Below are 16,463 nucleotides of genomic sequence, written 5' to 3'. Positions count from 1 at the left end.
AGAGGTCACGGGCATTTGATTTCTTCTCCCCTCCTAATTGCTAGTTTGAGTCTTAACGTTACAAAGGGAAAGAAACATGGGAAGACCAGTTTCCTCACTCCAAATGTTCCTTTCCAGTACAGTGCAGCTACCTGGATGTTTTCTTACTTGTGTAACCCACGCACTTTCTGGGTGTGGCGTACTATCCCATCTTTATTCAAGTCCAAGCGGATACAAATTCAACACTATCAACTTGAATAAAGATATTAACTGCTTAACTCACTACAAAGGCAATTTCCCCTGCCTTTGATATTCGCATTTATACATCAAATGCTACGAATGGGCCACATCCAGCCTGACTCAATTAGCATCTTTAACATGGGTTCTACACTTGACAGCTGCGTTTGCTTTTACATATACTCTGGACTCTGTCATTTCCACTCCAACTTATCTGAAGAAGTGGGCTTTACCCACGAAAGCTCATGATCTAATATATTTGTTGTCTCTAAGGTGCCACAGGACTATGAGTTGTTTTTAAAGTTACAGGCTCACATGGCAACCTCCCACAGTCAATCCATTGAGGTTAACAAAGATGACTCAGGGAAGATTGCATTACACGTGTACCAAGACGGGAAACAAATCTTTAATAACGGGCTCTTTAGGCTTGCAGAGAAACGTAGAACGCACTCCAATGGCTAGAAGTTGAAGCTTGCAATGAAGGTGTCAATTTTTAACCATGAGCATCATTAACCATTGAAACAGCTCCCCAAGGTTCATGACAGATTTTCTCTCCATCACTGACCATTTGTAAATCAAGAGGGGCTGTTTCTTTAACAGCTCTGCTCTCAGAATGACTGTGGGCAAGTCTGAGTCCTGTGCTATATGCAAGGTCAGATTAGAGGGTCACAGTGGTTCCTTCTGGCTTTGGAATGTCTGTCAAGTCAATGGAACTATTCCCCCTTGAATCAACCATGATTCTGCTCAGCTGGACATCACTGTGTAAAACTGCTGTCGAGTTCAGAGACGTTACTCCTGATTTAAATGGATTTGAGTGAGAACAGAATTAGTTCCATAATGTGAGAGGGACCTTCGTTCTCTCCTTTCAGGTTTGCTCTTCATGCTGAGCTAAAATAGCTGCACTTAATATGAATGGCATTCATCAAAGCCCTCTTGGAGATCAGAAGGTTATTTTATTATGTGCAAACTATCAATATCGGTAACATCCACATCTACAGAAATATGCCATCTCCCCTCACATCTGCTAGCACGACTCAGAAGAAACACTGTGCTATTTAGCTCCAGATTCCAGTCGATGGCCTACAGCAGATTTCAGTTTAAACAGCTGCACAGGTATAATTGACAACACTCCGTGCAGAATATTGACATAAGAACAGCCAGACTGGGTCAGATCCAAGGTCCATCTAGCCCAGTGTCCTGTGGCCAGTGCCAGGTGCCCCAGAGGGAGGGAACAGAACAGGAAACTATCACGTGATCCATCCCGTCACCCATTCTGGGGTTCTGACAAACAGAAGCTTGGGACACCATCCCAGCTAACAGCTATTTATGGATCGATCCGCCTTGAATTTATCTAGCTCTTTTTTGAACCTTATTATAGTCTTAGACATCACAACATCCTCTGGCAAGGAGTTCCCCAGGCTGACTGTGCATTGTGTGAAGAAAAAAAACTTCCTTTTATTTGTTTTAAACCTGCTATCTACTAAGTTCATTTGGTGACCCCGTAGCAATATGGTGAAAGCTGTAAGGAATCCAGCTTGATTCTCAAATCCAAAGGTTAGTTGTAGGGCTGGCAGTTACAAAAATCACCCCTTTCCTCAGAAACTCAGCAAATATGAGGGGGCATCCTGAGAAGCCATTTTTGGAGACTTGTTGAAGCTGTTTGGGGTGGGGGAAGCATTCAGAGAGTATTGCTATCGCAAATCACCACCAGTGTCCAGAACCCTGGAAACTTAATGTTGAGGTTACACTTTAATAAAAGCGAAAGGATGGAACACACACAGTGTGGACTCATTTACTGGGCTTCGGTTCCAGCAACAGATGAGAAACTTACCAGGACTGTGTGGCTCCATTTGGGGCTCCCAGCTGACTGGGAAGGCATAACATACAGATAGTCCCAGACATCTTTCTATCGAGCTATGACAAAAAGAAGCAGGCAAACAGCCCAGGGCAGGCGCTTCTGCTTTCTTAGGTGCCAGGTGGATGGGATTACATTGGACAAATGTAACTCTGTCACAATGCTACACTTTCACGATGCGAACCCAGGCACTAAGGGGGCCTGGTTGTAGAGAGGTCTATACAATCATGACCTGTGTGGAGAAAGTAGATAAGGAAGTGCTATTTACTCCTTCCCATAACACAAGAATGAGGGGTCACCCAATGACATTAATAGACAAAGGATTTAAAACAAACAAAAGAAAGTATTTCTCCATACAACAGACAATCAAGGTGGGGACCTCCTTGCCAGAGGATGTTGTGAAATCCAAGACTATAACAGTATCCAAAAAAGAACTAGATAACTAGAACCTCTCCTCCAGGAAGTTATTAGGTTGGGCAGGGATGGCGTCCTTAGCCTCCGTTTGTCAGAGGCTGGGAACGGGCGACAGGGGTGTGATTACATGATGATTCCCTGTTCTGTTCATTCCCTCTGGAGCACCTGGCATTGGCCACTGTTGGAAGACAGGACACTGGGCTCGAAGGACCTTTTAGTCTTACCCTATATGACTGTATTTACGTTCTCATGTTCATGTGGATGAGACAGACAAGCTAGCCAGTGTGATATCCGGATTGAACAGCATACCACAGAAAGCACTTCATGATGTATATTTTCATTTTTTAATTGGGGAGGCTATTCTATCTGCTTTCCCCCACCTGCCTTTTATTTTATTTCTGGTTCTTTATGGCCTCTCCTCCCAGCTGCTGACTATTATCACCTTCCATTCTAAGCCTCTCTTTAACTGCTCACATAATCACCCCTTTATTTGGGAACCTGGAGGTGTACCCTTTGCTCCACCGATTGTCTTTGTACCTCTTGATCATGTCTTATCCTTCGATATTCAACTCCATCCTCTATTGCCAGCTTACTTTTGTCTTCTCCACATGGCGTTCCTAGAGCAGAAAGGAGCGAATAATTAGCAACAAATCGTATGCATATTGATAGCGCCTCATTCTGTCTAGACACTGTCTACGGGGCGATCACCATTGCCTTCAACTATGTGTTTCCGAGATGCGAGAGCTAACTTCTATATGGAAAAACAACGAGGAGTCCTGTGGCACTTTAAAGACTCAATTTATTTGTGCATCAGCTTTCAGTACACAGCTAGTGACATTTAACGATACTGACTGGGCCATCTTCCCCCCCCTTTCTGTGGAAGATGTCTACAAGGAGAGGCTGGATTTGGTTTCTGGCAGGGATTTATTTTTGTTTGATAAAGCGGCGATCGCCTGCAGTGGAAAGGATTCAATGAGGAGTTGAAAGAAATGATCGAGCTGCTTTGCCATAAGCTGATGGATGATCTCATGAACAAAAGGACGTTAAGGTGGTGGGTGGACAAAGCAAGGAATGGGCCTGACTCTCTTGGGGAGCTTTTCAAAGCCCTGCAGATCAGTGGCTGCCTTCTCTCAGGCGGACATAGCACGTGTATTACATAAATGGCTTAGTTAAGGGATCCGTTTTAAGTTCATTTCAAAAGGATTAAGGTTGTTAGACCATCGCTTGAGTCTTTGGAAAATCCCACTTGGAATTCAGATATTTTCAAATGCCAACGTTGTTCTAAATCCCTGGAAACTGTTATTCAGCAACCGCCCTGAGAACTTCCAAACATTTGCACATTTAAGTTTTGTAACACACAGCTGTTTTCTGTAAGTGGGGAGTAATTTAACAGCCTTTAATGTTAATAAAGCTTTTGTGAGATGAGGTCAGCAACCTGGTTATTCAACCCTCTGGCTCTAACACAAGGCCAGACCAGCTTCAGTTGATCATTAGTGCAGTTTGAGCGTAATGAGTGTTTCTTCAAGAATCAGATGGTATTTTGACCACTGTGTGAATAAGTCGTGATTCATTTGGCTGTTTCAGTCCCACGTTCCAATTCCTTAAATTGCTGAAATGTGCTTCCCCGACCAGCAAATAAAGGTCATTTCTCCTTTCAAAGGATGTGAATCAGCCCACCTTATCATGGGCATCTTCTCCTGCAAATGACTAATGAACGCCCGGCATCCGGAGCTTTCGTTCTCTTTCCATCTCAGAATAAATCCCACCTAAATGATCGCTGACGAGGCTGCAAAGGGGAATATGGATGGATAATACAACAAAAATCATCCAGTCTGTCCTGGTTCCCTGGCTACACGCTCGACTGTGCTCCTTGCTTCTGGAGATCGATGGTCTTGGATTGTGGCATTGGGAAGACATTTCTCAGCCACACGAAGGATCCTGGAATTCTGATTTGACAGCATGAGGGAATTAAAGGGGGTGGAAATGGAGCCTCCAGGCATGAGGGCTCTACACGAGCCATGCTCACAGTCTCCCTGTGCAGGGAAGGCTGGAGGGAAAGGTCATCATTGGAAAATATTGCTCAATGGCAATATTCTGCTTCACAGGGCCTTGGGAAGGCGACCCTAACCTAGGGCAACCTTGGGAAGCCTGCCACTGAGGCCTCAAACGTGGGCCTTCAGTATCCTTTCACCGAGGCCACACATGATCTCTTGGCCGCTATTTGACCCAGGATTACCGTACCCATCTTGTCCTGATGCCATCGCTGCTCATGGGCACCCTGCTGAGGTTTCCGGTGGTGGTGAGAGGAAGGTGTCCACCCCTAGGTGGCTCAGGCGCATCTGCCTTGTGTTGACTTGCAGTATAAGGGGCCAGATTCCATTCTCTCTTACCCCTGAGTAGGCAACCAATCAGGAGTACCCCATGCAACAGGAGAACCCGTCTGACCCGGGAGGAGCATTCCCCCTAGCAGTGCCTTCATTAGCAGCTGTGTTAGTCAATGGAAACAGCTTGAAACTGTTCCTTTGTAAATATAGTGGATGGTCAAATCAAGCTCCAACAGAACAAGTCAGTCTGTGGGGTGCCCGTGGGTTTCTTTGACACTGGTGTGTGCTGCAGGGTACTCACATGCTTTATGGGAAAGTGGAGGCGGGTTGGAAGTTGCAAGCTCTAACAAGGTAACTTTTGAAAAGCTCCCAGAGGAAACCGGACACCCTGGTCCCATTAATTGGGCTCCAAATCCTTTTGGATGATCTGAAAAATCCCCAGTAAGCAGTTTTGACACCTTGCAACCAACAGGTGCTTATTTCATTGCACAACTAACATTTGACAGCACTGAGAAATGTGCACCAATTAAACAAATCTGAATTTCATGCCCAATCTGTTGGGCTTGCATTTTTTTAAAGGAGTGTAAAGTAGGAGAGGAATGTTCACGAGTTAGGTTTTCATATGCACATGCCAGCTTCCCTTCGTGTGCCTTGGGAGACCCGCACGTCAAAGGCCTTGGGAAATGCAAAAATGAATTAGTTAATAGGTCTGGGACAATTTTTCTGTATATAAACAAACATTCTCCCAATGTTCCACAGGCAGATTGTTAAGCGGCTAGAAAGCACTTGAAATGGTTTGTCCCAAGGCAGGGCACTCTGCTTGCCTTCCCCGGACCTGAAGAAGAGCTCTGTGAAACTCGGAAGGCTGGCTCTCTCACCAACACTAATCACTCCAATAAGAGATATCACCTCCCCCTCCTTGTGTCTAATCTCTGGATGAGTCTACACTGCACCCATAGCTCGAAATAAGATACGCAATTTGACCTACACAAATTGCGTCGCTTATTTCGAGTGTATTTCGAAATACAGCGTGATTCCGAAACATCCCTTAATCCTCATGGAATTAAGGGACATTGGCAGAGCAGGCCCGTTACTTCAAAAGCTATTTCGAAATAATGGGCTTGTTTAAAAGATGTGGAATAGCTATTTCGGGATACCGGAAGTATCCCGAACGAGCGCCGCAGTGTTAGACTCTGGGGCCAACCTAATTACCACAACATTGCGCACAGTTTAAGAACTAAGCAGGCAAAAACTCACTCCCAGAAAAAAACAAACCCAGGGGACCTTCAAAGTAGGGGTGAGGTCCAAACCGACACAGCTGCCCCTATGGCAAATACCAGGTTTTACTCCCGCCCTCTCAGGTTGGGTTTGTAGAACTGGCCCTTCCAGGAACAGCTTGAGATTTGCAGATTGCACACAGCTGCTGTGCCAACCTCACAGCATGATGACACCTTTACGGCGCACGAGAGGAAAACGGTTCTTTTAAGAAAGATGGGGCAGGACACAGCCAGCACTCACACCCCACCCCAACAGGAGGCAGCGTGGCCTAGCAGCTACAGCATTGCCTTCGCATCAGCAGCCCTAGACAGCATGCTTGGCTGAGCCACTGACCCAATATTGACCGTAATATTCGTCATCTCTTTGTGCTGCGCACCGCTTTCCCGATCTCGCACCCTATCTTGTCCACGTTAGCCTGGACTCTCTCCTACGCTTCATTGTAAGCATTCGTGTGCTACAGCTCAGAAGGGAAGGGAGTCTTCGCTGTACATATCACTCCCTACAACACCCACCTCTGCCCACCTTCCTATTCTCGCTGTTACACGCAGCTGTTTATTTAACAATCATCTCTTCAGAGCGGCGCTCACTCCAACTGCAGCTAGATTTCCATCCATTCATATGGGACGGAGCGAGACCATGTGCTATGCACAGCTTAATGAACTAGCCAACGAGCCCTGGAAAGCCAACAAAGGATACAGGGCAGTAAACATGTGTGGCACCACGTTGGCTGTCTTTTCCAGATGACCATTTTTATGTGCTTCCAAAGCTTTTATTCTTCCGCTGCTCTTGTTCTCGGTGGTTTGGAAGCAGAGCGAGGGGGAAGAGTTTCACAGGGACTGGTTTTCATTTCCTACATGGGGCCAGCTGTAAATTGCGACTTCACAGCTCGGACTGCTCCAAGCAGTTCCAGTTAGATTTGTGTAGTGACGAGAACTGTCTTGATTTTCCCTTTTTCCTCCTGAGGAAGCAGTTAGCAGAGCTGTGAGGTGAGAAACACGGCTAGGAGGTTGGTTTGTTTTTTTAAACAGCAGGAGTGGCTGTTTGGGAATAGCCCCGCAGGGCAGTCACACCTGTTTCCTTGGGCTGATTATGCCATTGAGATGATTTTATGGAGCTCTGGAGCCCGTGCAGCACCTCGCCATAATTACAAACGGACAGTCCTTCTTGTGTTGGATTGGGATTTCACCACGCTAAGATCGAGGTGCTGTAAGGGCGCAAAACGAGAGACCCTCTCTCCCCCATGATGTCCTGGCAGGAGTGAGCATAAATAGCTATAAACTCAGCACAGGATGCTTACCTCAATCCAGAGCAGATGCCCAACTGCACCATGGGATGAATGGTGCGGACATGAGATCGTGCGAGTTTTACCACTGTCTTAGAAAGATCAGTTCAGCTGGTAGAAGTTACCACAGAGGAAAACTGGGCCAGTGGTCAGGACGTTTGAACTTTGGAGACCCAGGTTCAAAACCCTACTCTGCCACAAATTTCCTGTATGAACTTGGGTGAGTCACTTAGCCTCTGCGTGCCTCAATTCCCTGTGTGTACAATAAGGACCATAGCCCTGCCCAATTTCTCAAGGGTGCTGTGAGGTTCAATTCATTAATAACTGATGTGCTGTGAGCTCCACGGACAAAAAACTCTATTTGAAAGCTTGGTACAGGCTGAACCTCTCTCGTCCAGCAACATCCGTGGTCCCCAGGATTTTAGCGAGCTAGATGTCCGCTTATCATGGGTGTGGCCAAGTGTCCCATAAAGTCTATTTACAGCCACCAGACCTGACTCAGGGTACGTCTAGATTACATGCCTCTGTCGCCAGAGGCATGTAGATTAGGCTACCAGACGTAGTAAAATGAAGCGGCGATTTAAATAATCGCCGCTGCATTTAAATTTACATGGCTGCCGCGCTGAGCCGACAAACAGCTGATCAGCTGTTTGTCGGCTCAGCGCGGCAGCCATGTAAATTTAAATGCAGCGGCGATTATTTAAATCGCCGCTTCATTTTACTACGTCAGGTAGCCTAATCTACATGCCTCTGGCGACAGAGGCATGTAGTCTAGATGTACCCTCAGTGTTTTGTGCTGCTGTTTAACTCTAATGTTCCCCTAAGCGTCTTCTAACAGCCTAGTGAGCAGGGGCAGTGTTGGTCATGCTGCTAGACAATACTGACCTCCCATGCTCTGGCAAATCCTCTGGTTTAACACCGGTCAGGTCCCAAGGGTGTCAGACTAGAGAGGTTCAATCTGTATTATCCCAATAGGGATGGCATGGTTTTCAGGCAGTCAAGCAAAACCACTTTTAACTCTCTCTCTTATAAACAGATGTATAGAAAAGCGCATGCGCGCGCGCGCACACACACGCACACACACACACACCCACCCCTCCAAAAAACAGTTAAAAAAACAGCAAAAAAACCCTCCTCCCCACAAACAAAACACCCAAAACTCCACAAACAAAAGACCAAACCAAAACACGCAGCCTCCACGCGGAGGAACTCAGTCATGTGTATTACAGGGATCCGTACATTTTTAAGAATCAGCCCCCCAGGAGTAAATCAGTGTAGCTCCATTGACTGTGCTGGAATGACACCAGTTCACACCAACAGGGTCTGGCTCTTAGTTTGTAAAATGTCAAGGTCCGAGCCGCACGGGGGGGGGGGGGGGGGGGGGGCCATATCTGGGGATTACGAGGAGAAATTCCGGTGTCACTCTTGGTCACTATGCCCCAGTGGGAACCTGGAGGTGCTGACCATTGGCTTTAGCCTGCAGCGTCCAGTGCACACCTGCTCCCTTGCTCAAGTAACAGATAGCTGTAAGGCTGGGGTCATGACGGAGAATGAGGTACCCAAATCCTCTTGACTAACTCCGGCCCTCAAGTTCCTTTGCAGGCTGAAGCCGTGTGTTCTTACCACCTAGCAGTGCAGCTCTTCTGAACTGAGACTACAGTCCTGTGCCCTTGCTTCCTCCCGCTCGCCTCCTTCCATCCGAACACTGAGCCTGTCCCCTCCCAGGAGACAGCCCAGGCCACAGGGACTCAAGCCGGGTTATTTTTAAGCCCCAAAGGGAAGGCTCTCCAGTCACCTATGGATGTACAGCTGGCTGGTTTTAAAACTCAGGGGAGTCCATGTACGATGCGCAGTTAATAGCCACAGGCATGACTTCACAAAGCTCTCACCTCTTCATATACACCCCACGAGCCCCGCTCTTGCTGTCTGCGCGGGTGGAACAAACTGAAAGACAAAAGGAGAGCAATCAAATCAATACAGCAAAAGCAGGTGCCGCAACTGATGGTGAATGGTCATAAACATCCCCCAGAGAGGGAGGAATATCCAAGCTTTAGCGGCTCTTTGGCTGATTTCTATTTAGATTCATACACGTCTTTTGGGAGTATGTTGCTGCAAAGCTACTGCTCTGTTTTCTTGTAACTGTGCAAACTTGTAGGTCACTCTTCTCCCCGTGTTACTGCAGTAGCTGGGGATTATTATCAGGAATCAAAAATAATCTACGCCTTCCCCAGAGGAAGGAAATCGGACTCGTTGAGCACAAAGCAAGCCAAGATCCCTGTCTTGACAAAATCACAGAGGAAGAAGTGCTAATCTGCTTGCCTTTTACAGGGAAATTGTTCTCTCGAGCTACCTGCTCCTCTCCTACTGCCCCTCACCTCTGGAGAAGCTCCCTATATGCTTCTGCCAAACTAACTCACCATTCTCCTCTGAAACCCTCCTTAAAATTTCCTACGTTATTGATCTGATTCACTGCTGCCTTGTTCCAGTGTGATGCCAATGTAACCCTATCAGCATGAAAGCAGAGTAAAGGAGTAGTGAATCCAACCCTATATTTTCATGAAGCTGTATACCTAAGTGGTTATCTGAAGAAATATGCCAGAAACATCTAGGATATAACCAAACTACATGGACATTTGCAGACACAAGTACCCAAACCAAGCCACTGCACCTGGGCTAAAAGGGAGTTAAGTTTAAGAATATTTGTAAAATTTAGGAATAAAAACATTGCAGGGATACTATAACTATCCCTAACCAAGTGTTATAAAACCAAGACATTCAGGGTTGAGATTATATTTCAAAACATTCATAACGTTTTAAGAGAAGAAGTGCTCAGGTAAGATCCCTGAGTATCCTTAATTCTGCCCTGAACTGAAACAATGCAATAAACGCAAGGACTAGAGTGAAGGTAGTTTAGTGTGTTTGAAATCAGATTAGACTACTTAACTGATTTACACATTCAGTTTTTTCAGATTGTCCTCTCCTTGTGACATCACAGTGAAAACCATTGACACGTGTTTCATCTCCACACCACTAAATCATTTTAACCAAAAGAGTGTGTTGTTAAAGTAAATAATAATAACGATTAACAAGAATAAACTTGTCAATACATATTTGTTATGATGTAGCTTTACTTTTATAACTTACTTTCTTCAAATATAGCCTGTGCACAAGATTTCAATTAATTTTAACTATATGGAAAGTTCGAAAAGTTTGCATTATTCTTAAATTCACTTGAGACAAAGAAGATACTTACACTGCCCCTGCCCTCCTTGCCCCTTGTGCCCATCCCCTCACACTGCCCCAGTTCTCCTCAAGGCCCTCTGCGCCCTCACCCATGACTTGCTCCATCCCCTGCCTTCCTCAGCCCACCCTTCCTTTCAACCCCTCTTCTCCCCGCAGCCACTACTCCTCTTTCCCCTTCCCTCCCTCTTGCCCCATGACTCCTCCCCTCTCCTTTCCCAGCATCACCCTGTCCCCTCCCCCTTTTCACCCCCACCAACACCTTCCCTCCTGTCCCTTTCCTCATTGTCTCCCTTGGCTCCCTGGCATTTCGTCTCTCCTCCACTTTGCTCCTTGCTGCCAGCCCCTTTCTTCTCCTGCCCTGGACTCCCTCCCCCCTCAGCATAAGCCTCTTCCTCTCCTCACCCTTCTTCCCCTTAGTTCTCCCCTGTCCCTTCTCCAACTTTCTGCCGGACGTGGAAAGCAGTTTGCAGGGGCTGGAGCTGGGGCCACGGTGCTATTTTTAGTACCATGGTATGGCCCCAGAAGCCCCCTCAGCCCCAGCCCTAGCCCAGCCACTCCAAGGGTGGGACCACATGCCAGGACTGGAGCAGAGGCCGTGTTATTTTTAGTCCTGGTCCCCACGGGTGGCCCTGGCTCCAGCTAGAGTCAAGCAGCAGCTGCACAGGCCCGTTCCAGCTGGGGCAGCCTCACCTCACGTGCCCTGGCCTCAGGTGGAGCAGAAGGGCAGCTGCCTGATGCCAGGAACCCACCGGGCTGCTGGCATCACCACTCTCCTTCCGTTCCAGCAGAAAAGGGAGCAGTGAGTACTGTTGCGTGGCTCTGAAAATGACGTGGGAGGACCAAAATTGTTAGTGCGTGGCCGCACAGATCAGAGGAAACACTGGCCTCTGGCCCCGAAAGCTTATGTTCTAAATACACACTGGGAGGAAGGGGAAACCCATGTTAAGTGACTCATCCATGGCCACACAATAGGCTCATGGCAAAGCCAGGGTCTCTGGCCAGCCATCCCAGTATCTCAGCTACTAAATTTCATTGCCTCTGATGAAGGAAGGGCACACAGGTCTGCTGCCCCAAACCTGACCACAGAGAGTTTAAGGAGCTCATGTTTGCCCGATGACACCGCTGTGCAACGTTGTGACATTGTCTCACACTCGTGATGTTTTGCGCCGTGAACATCACGTGGCATGTTGCGGGGGAGAGGAAGGGCGCCATACTCTCCGTGGCCCTAGGAATGGCGTGTGAACTCGGGCCCATGAGGCTCAACCACAGTCCAGAGAGAGAGCCTCTAAGAGAAATACATTCAGTGTCCAGCCCAGAGATTCTGCCGGCGTAGCTCTAATGAATTTAATGGAACTACATCCGTTTGCAGCAGTTGTGGATCCGGCCCTTTGAGTACCACTAATTCCTTGGCCTTTCCACTAAAACCACAAATGATTTGCCTCTGTGATAGGAACGTTTGCCAAGCCCTAAACGGGTTAGGATCACTCATCGATTTTACAAAACAGCTTTTACTCATTAGGAGCCTGCCTGAGATGCAGAACAATGACCGGGAGATGGGAAACGTTTTAGCACATGGTCCGTCCAGTCATGGCCAGAATTAGTTCAGACATTAAAGACTGTTCTTCTGCCTCCACAAAGAACAAACGGGACAGCAGACTTAATGGTGGACTTTTCAGCTAACTAAACAGAACCCTTGGTGGTGAGCTATCAACGGCTGTAGTCCATCCCCAACCAGCTCATGATGGGTACAGAGCAACAGTTCTTAACGACGGTCCCCTAAATGACATAACCGAGAGTGGGAAGGTCAATGAGTTTCATAGCAGAAGTCCTGGAAAACCCATCCCTGTTAGGTTTTGACTCAAGTCATTGCTTTAACTTGAGTAGATTTGACTTAGACTGCGGCGCTGCTGTTTACCGAAAGGCTTCGTCATGGTAACACTATGGCTCATTGCTCTGGCTTGCCAGAGGCTGTAAACAAACACAAATACATGCGTATGAAAAAGAATTAATCGTTTCAACCTGGAGCCAACCTAGCCTGTCAGTTTCAGAGCTGAATGAAAAGGCCGGGGCATACTCCCATATCAATCCTATTAGTTAAAATATGGCCAGAGTAGCAGGACCAGCCTTTTTTTTTATAGCAATGTCCCTCTGGGTCTTTGGTTTAAGAAACAAACGCCCCATAAATCACATCATAAAAATATCCAGATTGTTGGCTGAAGAGTAAAGCTCAGCCCTAGAAGTGTATTTCTTGTGACAATCTGGTTTATGAGAGAACTGGCTGCTTTGTGTTGACATCACATTGCCACCTCCGGTATGCGATGTGGAGAGAGGCCTGTCTATCCCACATGTGTTCAAAGTAGTATTTTGGCTCCTTGTTTGGTGTTTCAACTTCTACCAACCCCCACCCATGCTAATCCTTTGTAGAACCATTGCTCTTTGTTCTCTTTGAGACCGGCAATCAGAGGGTTTTGTTGGGCACTACTAGCCACATCTTCCTCCGTAGGAGTCCAGGTACATGGCGAAACAACCTGATGAAGTAGACACTGCATGGGACAGGAAATGAAGATCTGATTTCTATGCCTGGCTCTATGTTGAAATCCCGCTGTGGCCTTGGGTCAGTAAAGAACTTTCCCTGCATCAATTTCTCCATCTTCCAAATGTGGATTAATGGTACCAATTCCCTTCTTTGTAGAGTTTCTGGTGTCAAGGAAAGTCACAGATGGGAAGGGGAGAGAAATCCAAAATTAGGTCCTAATCTCAGAGCAAATCCCTCCCTGTTGAGTACCGAGCACCCAGACACACTCAAACCAAGCCATTCTCAACCACTCCTACTCACCCTACTGTGGAACCCAAAGGCACTTCGGACGAGGCAGGCTATGCCAGGCGATAGAGGAAGGAGGAGACAAAGACATTTCAGCAGAGGCACCTGGCTGCTACGGGGCCCCGAGGAAAAGGTCAGACAACTGCCCATGGCAGGACAGGGCAGAAGTAAGCCTGGCGTCTGGCTTGCTCAGTTCCTGTGGCGGCTCTTCTGGCTGTTCAGCAATTCTGGCTGAACATTTGGAAGGGGATTGGAATGGCCTAGTCCTATGCGTTTCCTATGCATCTTCACACATCTCAGCCATACACTCCCCAACAGGGCACCCTGCAGTCTGGACTAGCAGCATCGCAGTCCCCGGCTGCTCCGTTTGCCTGTGCATGAAGGACACATTGGATACCTTCGGGAGGCAGGCAATAGCTGCAGGGAGATACTATCGTGCATGCAGCTTTTTAACCATTCCTCAGGCCTGGCTTGGAATGCATTCTCCTTATCTACATCCCGCTGGCATGCATGGCACACCAGCACCCAACAGTGATCCATGCTTAGCTAGACTACCCAACCCTCGCAGAGCTGCTCTGGCCATGTCACCAGGAGTGGCGCTCTCATGAGACTCCAGGCACATCAGCTTTCTGTCGGGCTGGAAACTCCAGAAGAAAAGCCTCTCGATGCTTTTAGGTATTTTCCAGGCTGGCCAGTCAACAGAAGTGAGCAAAACCTCCCCAAGAATCCCAGAAGCCTAATGAACAAAATGATTTCTTGTCAACGTGGTTTTAAAAACAGGCACAGACCTGTGAGAGAGGAGGAAGAGGCGTTTAATGGGCTTGTCTGCCACTACTGAGTTTACCAAGAGAAGCGTTGCATCTGTCACGTGCTTAGCATCCAGGAACCGTCTGCGGAAAGAAGAAAGCACCCAGGCTGCAGGTGGCAAGAGGCCCTCAGGAAGTTTCGTGGGGGATGCCTGAGGGGAGTCAGGGATGGATGTGGCTGCATGAGTCAGCTGACAGCGTGCAGAGGGCAAGAACAGGCTTGTGATGTCAGGAAAGCTGCATTCGAGCCCTGGTTCTGCCGTGGGTTTGCTTCGTGACTTTGGGTAAATCACTTACCCGGCCTGAGCTTCATTCATCTCATACCCCTCGCATCAGCTGGTTGGCTTGTAAACACTCCAGGGCAGGGCTGGTCTCTTATTACGGCTCATGAAGCCCGTAACAGGCTTTCCTTGCTCTCTCTCAGATTCTCACAGGTAGATGATTCGGCCAGGCTGAGGCTGCAGGATCTGCCAGGAGATTTGATGGTGCTGATCATGAGATGATGCTGTGGACACATTAGTGTGCCCAGAGGCTCCAGCAGGCCTGGATGGAACTGCCTAGATGCAACTCAGTTTCCTTTTCCACAAGATGCTTAGGGGCAGTAGAACTCTGCATGTAAGAAATGATTTGGTTGGCTGGCATAGGACAGAATACAAAACAAATCATTTAGGTCACACAAAAGACATGCAAACTTTACAGCAAATTGAAAAAAAAAAAAAAAACATTTCAGGTTGAAGAATGACCTAGACAAACTGGGAGATTGGGCCAAAAGAAATGTGATAAGGTTCAACAAAGCCACGTGCAGAGTCCTGCAGTGGGACGGAAGAATCCCAAGCATTGTTACAGGCCGACTGGCTAGGCAGCAGTTCAGCGGAAAAGGAGCTGGGGATTACAGTGGATGAGAAACTGAATCTGAGTCAACAGGGCGCCCTTGCAGCCAAGAAGGTTAACGGCATAGTGGGCTGCATAAGTAGGAATGGTGCCGGCTGATCTCAGGAAGTGATTATTCCCCTCCATTTGGCACTGGTGAGGCCACGTCTGGAACGTTGCGGCCAGTTTTAGGCACCCCCCCCCCCCCCCCATGACAGAAAGGAGGTGGACTAACTGGAAAGAGTCCTGCGGAAGACAACAAAAATGATTACAAGGCTGAGGCATGTGACTTAAGAGGAAAGGCTGAGGGAACTGGGCTTATGTAAGCTGCAGAAGAGAAGAGTGAGGGGGGATTTGATAGCAGCCTTCAGCTACCTGAAGGGGGGTTCCAAAGCGGATGGCGTTCAGCTGTTCTCATGGGTGGAATAAGGGATGTTCTGAAGATCAATTAACAGGTGATGTTTACAAAACCAGAATCCGATGACTCTCTCAATAGCCTAATGCACAGTAGGAATGAAGGAATTCGGCTCATTTTTTTACTGCCTCAGTTATTATGGTGTTGCTATTATTCATTATTGTCTATTATTGTCTATTATTCATTTTGTCAAGAAGCATTGAAGAGTTGCTTCAAATATGTGCCTCATTATTTAATCCATCTAAATAAATACTAGTCCTTCCCACCTCATGCCTCAAAAATCTTTTGCCATGATAACGTTATTTTACCTTTATACACAAAGTTAATCGGGACTTTTAACCAGTATGCTAATTGCTAAGGCAGTCCCACAGCATCCCCATGTGAACGTTCCAAACTGACACGAGGCTTTCAGCTGATCCATGGCTCTTGGGTCTAGAGAGAAAGCAATGTGTGCGCTCAGACGCTCTACGATGTGGCGGCGTTTGCTCAGCACAGACGCCAGCTCTAGGGACAAATTAAGACCCTCCTATTCCCAGATGCTCTGCCGGCCTTGTTGCGACACCTCTTACCTAGTTTCACACTGACCTTGTGCCGGGATTGAGAATGTTCATGAGTTTTTTAGTCATGGGTAAGAAGGAAAAAGAAACAAACATCTGGTTAGCAGTGCTGCCAAGCGAGCATTCTTTCATTGTTTTGCAACCTCTCAAGCCCTTTGTTTTCCGCCTGAAATTCTATTTGATAAATGTACAAAGAGCAACAGGGCCTGATTAAAAGGAATGCCCGGCGTGATTCAGTCCGGCACAGCGCTGCACTGGGAGAACTCTCCTGACAGCCACCGAGTCACTCTGGCATGCGGCCAAGCCTGGAGGAAGGCTGTCATGAATCAGGCCCACTGCATTCATACGCAGGGGCTTCATCCAATTTCCACTGAAGAAAATG

At 47.5% G+C, this 16,463-nt stretch overlaps 1 long non-coding RNA gene across 6 annotated transcripts in view; it reads right to left on the bottom strand.

The window, feature by feature from the left end:
* LOC112545888 (uncharacterized) overlaps positions 1-9,463 on the bottom strand; it is a 150,701-nt gene extending 141,238 nt beyond the window's left edge. Inside the window, exons 1-2 of one of the 6 annotated variants that reach the window (XR_012905339.2) lie at positions 9,259-9,463; positions 3,023-3,102 (exon numbers count right to left, since the gene is read on the bottom strand). This is a non-coding gene — a long non-coding RNA (uncharacterized LOC112545888). The remainder of the gene's footprint in view (positions 1-3,022; positions 3,103-9,258) is intronic. The other 5 variants (XR_016350120.1, XR_016350119.1, XR_012905342.2 and 2 more) reach the window with 5 other exon arrangements.
* Positions 9,464-16,463: the final 7,000 nt, after the last annotated feature.

This window comes from Pelodiscus sinensis, chromosome 7 (assembly GCF_052426305.1).
Source record: "Pelodiscus sinensis isolate ZL-2025 chromosome 7, ASM5242630v1, whole genome shotgun sequence".
Classification (NCBI taxonomy): Eukaryota; Metazoa; Chordata; order Testudines; family Trionychidae; genus Pelodiscus; species Pelodiscus sinensis.
The sequence above is the reverse complement of the archived record's forward strand: the minus strand, read 5'-3'. Positions and strand labels throughout refer to the sequence as shown.